The 8,698-nt window shown below is 45.2% G+C and overlaps 1 protein-coding gene across 3 annotated transcripts in view; it reads left to right on the forward strand.

The window, feature by feature from the left end:
- The first annotated feature begins 321 nt into the window (after nt 1-321).
- The window catches only part of SCEL (sciellin), a 138,963-nt gene continuing 130,586 nt past the window's right edge, over nt 322-8,698 (forward strand). For all 3 annotated transcript variants that reach the window (XM_019525557.1, XM_019525559.1, XM_019525558.1), the window contains exon 1: nt 322-483. The gene's annotated coding sequence lies outside the window, so the exon portion shown is untranslated. The remainder of the gene's footprint in view (nt 484-8,698) is intronic.

Below are 8,698 nucleotides of genomic sequence, written 5' to 3' on the forward strand. Positions count from 1 at the left end.
GGAGACTTTTCCTTGATGAAAGAGAGTGTTACCACACTTACTTCTGCCATGTAAATATATTCTTTAAAATATGTTTGAGAGGCAGGTCCATTGCCTAATGAAGTATTTGCAGGGGAGACTCCCAACTAAACCACATATAGTACGGTGTTGTAGTACAGAAGGCTTGTGGGCTGCTGATAGGGTTCAGAAACATTTACTTTGAGAAATGTGGCCTTACCTTACGTAGAGTACAGGAATACAACAAACTCGCAGGTATTTTTAACTGAATTGGTATTTATACTCTGTAACACCCTTTTCTACGCCTCCCACCTCTCCTTAAGTGACTCAGCTTCCAGAGGAAAAGCCTCTGAACTGTTCAGGCAGTTTCAAGGTAGACAACGTTACTGCTCTCTAAATTTTGACTGTACCAGACTTCTAGGTGGCTACTTAGATACTTCCTTTTGTGGGCTGGCTACAGGGTGCCGGTTCTTTATCATATAAGAGGTAAGGTTTGAGGTTTTTGTACTATGTATTTAGAATTCAAGATTTTCAAAAGTGCCTATTGCCTGATTTTCAGAAAGTATAGGATACTCACTTCGTCAAAAATGGGCCCCTTTAAGGTGGCCTGGGTTGAGCAAACAAAAGTCACTGGACATTTAAAAATCATGGCCATGGTGCTTATATTATCATCTGCATTATCTCACTTGGTCAATTGGAAATTACTCAATTACATTTTGAACTTCAAATGACAAACTGTTTACTCAGCTTTCAGTTAAGAGGTGTTTTAATGGATCTATTTACTAGCCATGTTGGTCTGAGACAAAAAGAAATGCAAAACTCTAAAACTCTTGGTTCAGAGATTATTCCTTTTATTATATCAACTAAGAAATTGCAAAAATGTTATCTTTCTGTGCAAGCTTTTACACCTTTTTCCTTTCACTGGTCTTTCTTTCTTTAGCTGAAAATATGGGACAGAAGTGGTTATGGGATAATAAAGTAACCTTATTTATTTGATTTTGCTTTTGGTGATGCTGAAAACCCTATCAATATATTACTTTTTAGGAGTTATGTGGGAAGTTTATAGTAGCCACTAATTTGTAAAGTCCACATAGTAAAACTAAACTCTTTTAATCTGAAACTGTCATTTTGGTGCATTATAATATAAAAAACACAGTTCTTTACAAAAAGGTAATTTGTTTCTTGATTGAAAACCATTAAGATAAAAGGGCATAGAGCAATAAGAATGTCATCAGTGAAAAAATTCTTCTGTACGATATATAAAAGAGCCACTTCTAAATCTATTTTATGTTTTGTTTCTAAGTGAAAACAAATATACAAAAAAAAAGGAGTTCTGACTTAGTAGGTGATGTTATACTACTTACAGTTTCAAAACTTAGTTTCTTTCAAAACAGTCTTCTCCACCCATGACCTGAAAAACCAGTTTTGGTAGCTCTCACTGCTATGAATAGTCCAATAACTTTTGTTTTATGGGCTCTTTAATTAAGACTTTTTTCCTTTCATTTATAATTTTGCCCATGATTTCTGGCAAATAACCCTTCTATAAGGCACAAGCAATCTCAAACATTAAGATCACCTTTTAAAGTACACTGTGTGCATAAAATGTTTGCTTAGTTTTATGTGACTTTCAACAATAGAGATATTTGAAAATAGTTAGCTCTTGCTAAATAAACTCCAGCTGGGGATTATGTAAAAAATAAGGCTTGGTTTTTCCATGCAAGAGTTTCAAGAGTGTAACTGAAGACAGAATTTAAACTAAGCATTTTGTTGGTGCTTTACAAAATAAATAATCTTGTCTTAGGAACTGTATTTAGTTAGCAATTGAATACTCTGGTTCTAGTCTCCTTACTTCCATTTCTAAATTGAAGACCGTCTCTTTGTACTAGTGACATTATGCAACGGGGGAAAAACTTTGGATAGGGGTGGAAGATGGTCTCTGTGTGGTGGTGCACTTGGACACCTTTGATTCCTGCTGCACCCTAAGTTTAAAACCAACTTCCTGGAAGTAGCAGTAACATTTCTAGTCAGGCCGTTGCTTAGGGAGTCACTTGACTTCACTGCTCATTATAATTTACCTGACTCCTTCTAAACTCTTCATTCCACAAGTCTTAATGACCCTCTCCTCTTTTTAATGGTTTTAATGTTTCACCAATCAAGTTACCCTTTGTTCTGCAAATATGATGTCTGTTAGCTGTTCCTGGTAACAAAGCTCCTATTTCACAGCCCTTCAGACTGGTTTTAACTCATTCTGATGAAATTTATTTTCGTTTTTGGTTCAATATTAAACTGAATAATCAGCCCTAGGCCCCTAACATATAAGAAACCTTCTAGTTTATTTTTAACTTGAGAAAAATATATGTTTTATTATATGTGATGATGCACCTCACCATCTGCACCCCTTCTTTTCATAATTCTAGATTTGCCCATGGCATTGAAGTAGCACCTTTTGTTTAGAGTGCCAGTGGACAGTATAGAATTCATTAAGGAGAAATGTCTGCCCTTATATTGCTCCATCCTTCCAACTGACCCAGCTTGGATGTGAGAGTGGTACCACTGTTGTTTTTGGTGGGGAGCGGTAGGCTGTTGTGTTCAAGGGTGATGTGCAGACAGTTGCTTGCCTTCAATCAAGGAGTGAAAGAATGAAAAACCTAAACTGTCAGAAAATGGAAAACTTAAACCATCAGGAAAAGCCTAACAACATTTGAATAGAGGTTTAACTAGTAAAGCCAATAGCTTCATGTGATTTCAAATCATAGGACATCCATAATGAGTCTAAAAATACACTAATGGGTTCAAATAATAGACTGCTTCTAATGTTTAAATTCTAATACTTGAAAACATCAAACAAAAGGCCTGGACATGTGAATATGATGAAAAATCTTGATTAGGTTGAAACAAGGTTTAGATATGAGTGTAGTTACTTCTTAGTGGGTGTGTCTACACATGTGTTTTAATGTGCATTAGCTTATTTTATTGCACATTAAAGCATCTTGAAAATATCCTTTTAGCTAGTGCGCATTACAGTAGGCATATGCACAGGTTTTTAGTACCTCACAATGGAGGGTGCTTGTAGATGTGATGGAAGGCTGTTCCGACGCTCCATAATTACAGTGGATTGGAGCACACTCAATCAAGTCTGCTGGAACGTGCTAATTAGTGCACTTCAGCCAGTCTCTATGTCATGCTTCAAAATGGCAGATGGGGGCACTTTAACTAAAGCTCATTTGACAAGCTTTAGTTAAAGCACCCCCACTACCATTTTGAAGCACAGGGACGCTGATACACGAGATGCTCTGGACACTTTAATTAGAGTGGTTCTTAGAGATGCTCTAATTAAAGCACCTCCTTCCACCCCCAGAGCAAGTCATGTAGGGTTGCGAACCCTCCAGGATTACCCTGGAGTCTCCAGGAATTAAATATAAACCTTTAGGAGACTACTGGGAATCACCCAGGAGATAAATGATAGGGCATTCATTAAAGTAAATATTAAAATTTGAAACCAATTTATACAGTGGGATTTTGCCTTCCTGATGTAAAGTCTATGCATTGTAATCTGCAACTGATGCATGTAAGCATGTGGGCACACTCACGTGGTGTCACAGGCACAGCGTTCTGGAAACCTCCTGGAATAGATTCAAATAGAGTTGGCAACCCTAAGCAGGTGTAAAAACATCTAGAGTTGCTAGATTTAATGTTCATTACTTAAAATGCATTCATGAATGTGTAGACATGCCTACTGTCTTGCACATGTAACCGCTATTATTTTTAGAGAAAGTAAGAGAAAAAATAAAATAGGTGGTGGCAAAGTTTTTAAAATGCATTAGTGAAAGATACAATGTTGGAAGTATTTGATTCTAGACTAAAGTAAGTATTAGAAAATGTCCTATTTGGAACTATCTTGCACTAGCAAAGTATTGACTAGACCAGTGGTTCTCAACCTTTTTTGTATTGTGTCATGGGGTGAGGTCCCTAGGGATGGCTGTGATGCCCGTAGGGCCCTGTGACCTTGCCAGCTTCACTGTATGGGTGCCTTCTATTCTCTCCTGCCATGTCTTGATGGTTAAGATATAGATGGTAGATAGGGAGGCTGCCCACAAGGTGCTATGCAGTCACTGTCCTGGTGGACCCCACTAAACTGTGTTGGTTCTTAGACCCCATTGCTGGGTTCCCCTCTAAGTAAGTGCTTCGCGGGACACCCCAAGCCTTATGGGCTAGATGCATGACTCCAAAACCCCTTTATCATGCCCTATGCCTTGCAGATGGTATGTAGATGTTGTCTCCCATGATGAGGCCTCAGTTTAGTTTGGCCTTAGTAACTGCGCCTTCTGGCACTGGGGTCTTCTCATCCCCTGTTGCCACACTCTCTGGCGCTGAGGTCTGCTTACCCCCTGTTGCTGCACTCCCTGGAGCCGGGGCTCTGCACAGCACTGTGCCGCAATGAGGCCTCCTCCTCCCCGGTAGCCTCAGTCTGGCCCACCAGATTAAAAGCAACAACATAAATATGAGCCCCTGGGCTATAACATAACAGCAACCATAACCCTGAATACTTTAGTCTCACCAGCAGAAACACAGGCACCCAGGTATCTCCATGGAGCTTTTCTCCATGAACTCCACTCCCCCTGACAGTTTCCAGGGCCCTAACTGCTTTCAGTCCCAGCCCTGGGGCTTATACGTTCCCGGGGCCCTGCCTTCTTCCGGCCGTACCAGTGCCCCTTACTCCCAACCTATAGTCCTCTGCCCCCCTTGGTCATGCTGGTGCCCCTCACTCCCAACCCACAACCCCCTGCCCTTCCCAGCCCTGCCAGAGGAGGCCCCCAGCTGTCTCCATCCCGCTTGGGCCATAATACAGTGGCTATGGCGGCTCCAGCTCATACAGGCTGTAGCAGAGCAAGTCTGGCCCCAGCATGGCTGGAGGGAGGAGGAGGGAAGGCCTGTACCTCCCCTCTGTTCTGGGCTGGGGTTCCTATGCTGCAAGAGGCAGACTGGTCATGGCCCTACCCACCCCCCTGAACAGCATCTCCCAGCTGCCACGCCTTTGCAAGTACAGGCCCTGGCCTTGGTGCCTCTGGCCGAGCTCCCTGCTGTCCCTGAGGGACTGCCCCCCTGCCCCCTTCCCCCACTGGAGTGGAAGGTGACTTCCCCCAATCCCCCCTGCCCTTTACCTGTATCCAGCTTCTGGGATGCTCCCATGCCCCTGCCTGGCTGCATACCAGCCACATGAATGTATCCATACAGACGCATGTGAGCCTACTGCCTCTAATTGCCCTACAGTGCTCCTTGCAGCATGGAATGCTGCCAGCCTGCTAGGGGAAACCCATGCTTTCCTGCATTTTTATGGGACTTACTCTTGACTCTTTCAAATATTCTTGCAACCCCACTGTTGAGTTGCAACCCACAAGTTGAGAAACACTGGACTAGTTGATTACCAAAATTTTTTGCTTTGCTTTTCCTTTTGCGTGTTCAGATACAATGATGTGGTGTATGTATTTCTCAAACTGCCTCTCTAAAGGACTTTTTAAAAAACCCTTTGTTTTTCCTCATCTAGTCCATTACAACTGCCTCCTCTGGGCCTCCAGCCTCTACTGCTGTAAGTGTCCAGTCAGTGAATAGACTGGACACTTTGAATGCCTTCAAGACACATTTGTACGTTTATTTTGCTGGGATCCTATGATCCCTGCTGACTTCCTGCCCCTGGGACAGGGGGTTGGACTCAATGATCCTCTGGGGTCCCTTCCAGCCTGTGTGGAGCAATCAGAGTGGTGAGATTGAGTGCTGTGAGGGCTGAATATGGAATCTGGTGGTCTTTTTTTTACTTTAAAAAAATTGCTCTCTAGCTTGTACTGTTGCAGAGAGCACCTCAGAAATGTAAAATGCATATGATGAATGGTGTACTCTGTCTGAGATTGCAGTAATAAACAAAGCCTATGATGTCAGCTGTCCCACTGGTTTTAATCAAAGAATGGAATGCGGTGTTAACTCTGTCAACACTGTTAACAATTTCACTGATTATCAAAGAATGTAAGGAAGATCAAGGCAGGTACAGACATTACACAACGACTGGCCTAAGTACTTTGAAATTGATCTAAACCTGTAGCCATACAGAAGTTTGCACATAGAGGCTAAATACAGACAGTCAAAAAGCCTGAGGCTGAATCGATTCAGTCTTTGAAGGTTAGTCTAAACTGCACAGATTAAATTGAAACGGAAGTGAACAGACATTTACCTTTGATTCAGGAAATGCAGCCACGTGCCAGCAGTGGCTCAGACCAGAAGCTGATGGGCACTAGAACATGGCTCTTTGGCATGTAACCAGTATGGGCTGTGTGTTCACTTCCTTTTCCCACTTCCCCCAAGGTCTCTGGGATTTGTAGTCCAAAATCACAACGGCAGGACTCTGTAGGTTTGCTCATCACTTCATAGTTGGTAGGGTTGGAAGGGACCTGAGCAGATCATCAAGTCCAACCCCCTGCCATGGACAGAAAAGAATGCTGGGGTCAAATAACCCCGGCTAGGTGATTATCTAGCCTCCATTTGAAGACCCCCAGGGTAGGAGCAAGCACCACTTCCCTTGGAGGTTGGTTCCAAATCCTAGCCGCCCTGACTGTGAAGTAGTGTTTCCTGATGTCCTCTTCCTGCTTCCAGATTCCTCTGGGATTTGTAGTCCACAGTTTTAGCCAGCAGTAAGTTAAAGTTGGGGAAGGGGTGTTTATCCCCCCCTCCCTGGCTCTAAACCCCAGCCAGGGTTTGCCTGGGGACGGGAACAGTCCCCACCCTGGAGACTGGCCTGCATTCCCAGCTGGGTTTACCCCTTGCCATTCCCTTGTCAGCTAGCCCTCACTGCTCCAGCTAGGGACCAGAGGGGTGAGGCCAGCCCTACTTTCTGGAGCAGAGCCCAGCCCAAGGCTGAAAAACATGCTGGGGGACTGTGATTTAACTTGAACTAGGAAGGGGTCTGGGACAGAAATTTCATAAATTGATTTGACCCAAATCAGTTAAGTCTGATACTACATTCCATCAGGTTTATCTTAAACCAGTTTCAGCCATTTTGAAATTGGTTTATGTGCACCTAGCTTCTGTTCTGTTTCAGGTTTAAACCAGTTTCTGATTACTTAAACTGGTTTATTTGTAACTTCTGTCCCTAGGCAGACTGGTCTAAAAATGGCAGAACCCAGCCTAAGGTAGACCTGAGTTGCTCTGCACTCAAAATGAATCGATTTAGCTTAGACTAGTGAGTTGAATTTCTGTAACAGATGCCCTAGTGATTCAAGTTGGATCATTGTCTTCTAACATCTCAGGCTCCTTTGTAGGCCACACAACCCTCCCTCCCCTGACAGGGAAATGCATTAGCACTTGGCCTGCGCTTGGCTGCTTCAGCCAAGCACCCCCCAGGGCCCACCCCCAAGCTTTCCCAGAGCTGAGTCAGCACAGACCCTTTCCACAGCCCTGCCTCCTGCCTTCAGCCATCTGTCAGCTGCAGGTTGGGGGGGGGGGAGGGCTGAAGGGAGGTGCCTGTGTTCCCTGCAGGAGCCCTGGGATTGGGTACCCATGTCCCCAGGTCATGCCCTCACACCCCATCACAATGCACCCCATGATATACACACAGATCTGACATGGAGCCCAGGAGAACCCCTGTGCTTTGGTGCAGTCCCACAGACTGCAAGCGTGGCTCCTGCATACCCACCCAGCAGGTGGGCACAATTTCATGGACTGCAGCCCTGACTCCTGCACACCCAGCCATGGACTCCATGTCCCCATACATGAGTGCAGCCCCATGGATGGCAACTCTGCTTCCTGCACACCACATCTCAGTGGCCAGAGTCAGGCACCCTGCCACCCAGACCCCATCATGCCCCCCCACCTCAGGCAGGAGCTGGTGCAGGCAACTTGTCTCTGGTGGTCAGGGTGGTAGGAGCAGCACATTGGGACTCGTCCTGCATGGAGGCAACCCTGTGATCTCTGTGGCTCAGCCAGTGTTTGCAGGTACCTGGGCACCTAGGGTGCTGTAAGGCTTTTTTGGCTCCTAGCTACAGGGTCCCAGAGTACTAGGGCTAGGGGCATTGGGTGAAGGGAGAATTGAGCATCCAAACTGTGGCAAGCAGGCAGACTTGAGCATCCAAACTGTGTGCACAGCCCCATCAGGGGAGATGCCTTGTTGGACCTAGTGCTGACCATGGGTGATGACCTGGTGAGGGGGCTGTGGGTGCTCGACCACCTGGACGACAGTGATCATCGCCTGCTGGAATTCACCATCCAGCGCAAGGTGGCAAAGGCCTGCAGCAAGGCAGCAGCCCTAGATTTCAGGAGGGCAGACTTCAATGAGCTAAGGAGAATAGTCGGGGAAGCACTAAGTTTCTGGAGGGGAGGGGAGCCAGGTGACCAAGAAGAGTGGTCGTTCCTTAAGGAGACAATCCTCCAAGCCCAAAGGCAGGTAATCCCAACACAGGAGCAGGAGGATGCAAAAGCCCCTGTGGCTGACCAAAAGAATCCAGGAATGTCTTCTAGCTAAAATGGAAGCGTACACCCAGTGGAAGGGAGGGGCCATCACCAGGGAGGACTATATTGCGGTTGCTAGAGGATGCAGGGGGGTAGTCAGGAAGGCCAAGGCGGAGATGGAACTGGGACTAGCTACCTGGATCAAGGACAAGAAGTCCTTTTTTAAATACATAGGGGGCAAAAAGAAGGTACTGGGTAACGTGGGGCC

This window comes from Gavialis gangeticus, unplaced genomic scaffold, assembly GCF_001723915.1.
Source record: "Gavialis gangeticus isolate Ggan-Ray unplaced genomic scaffold, GavGan_comp1, whole genome shotgun sequence".
Classification (NCBI taxonomy): Eukaryota; Metazoa; Chordata; order Crocodylia; family Gavialidae; genus Gavialis; species Gavialis gangeticus.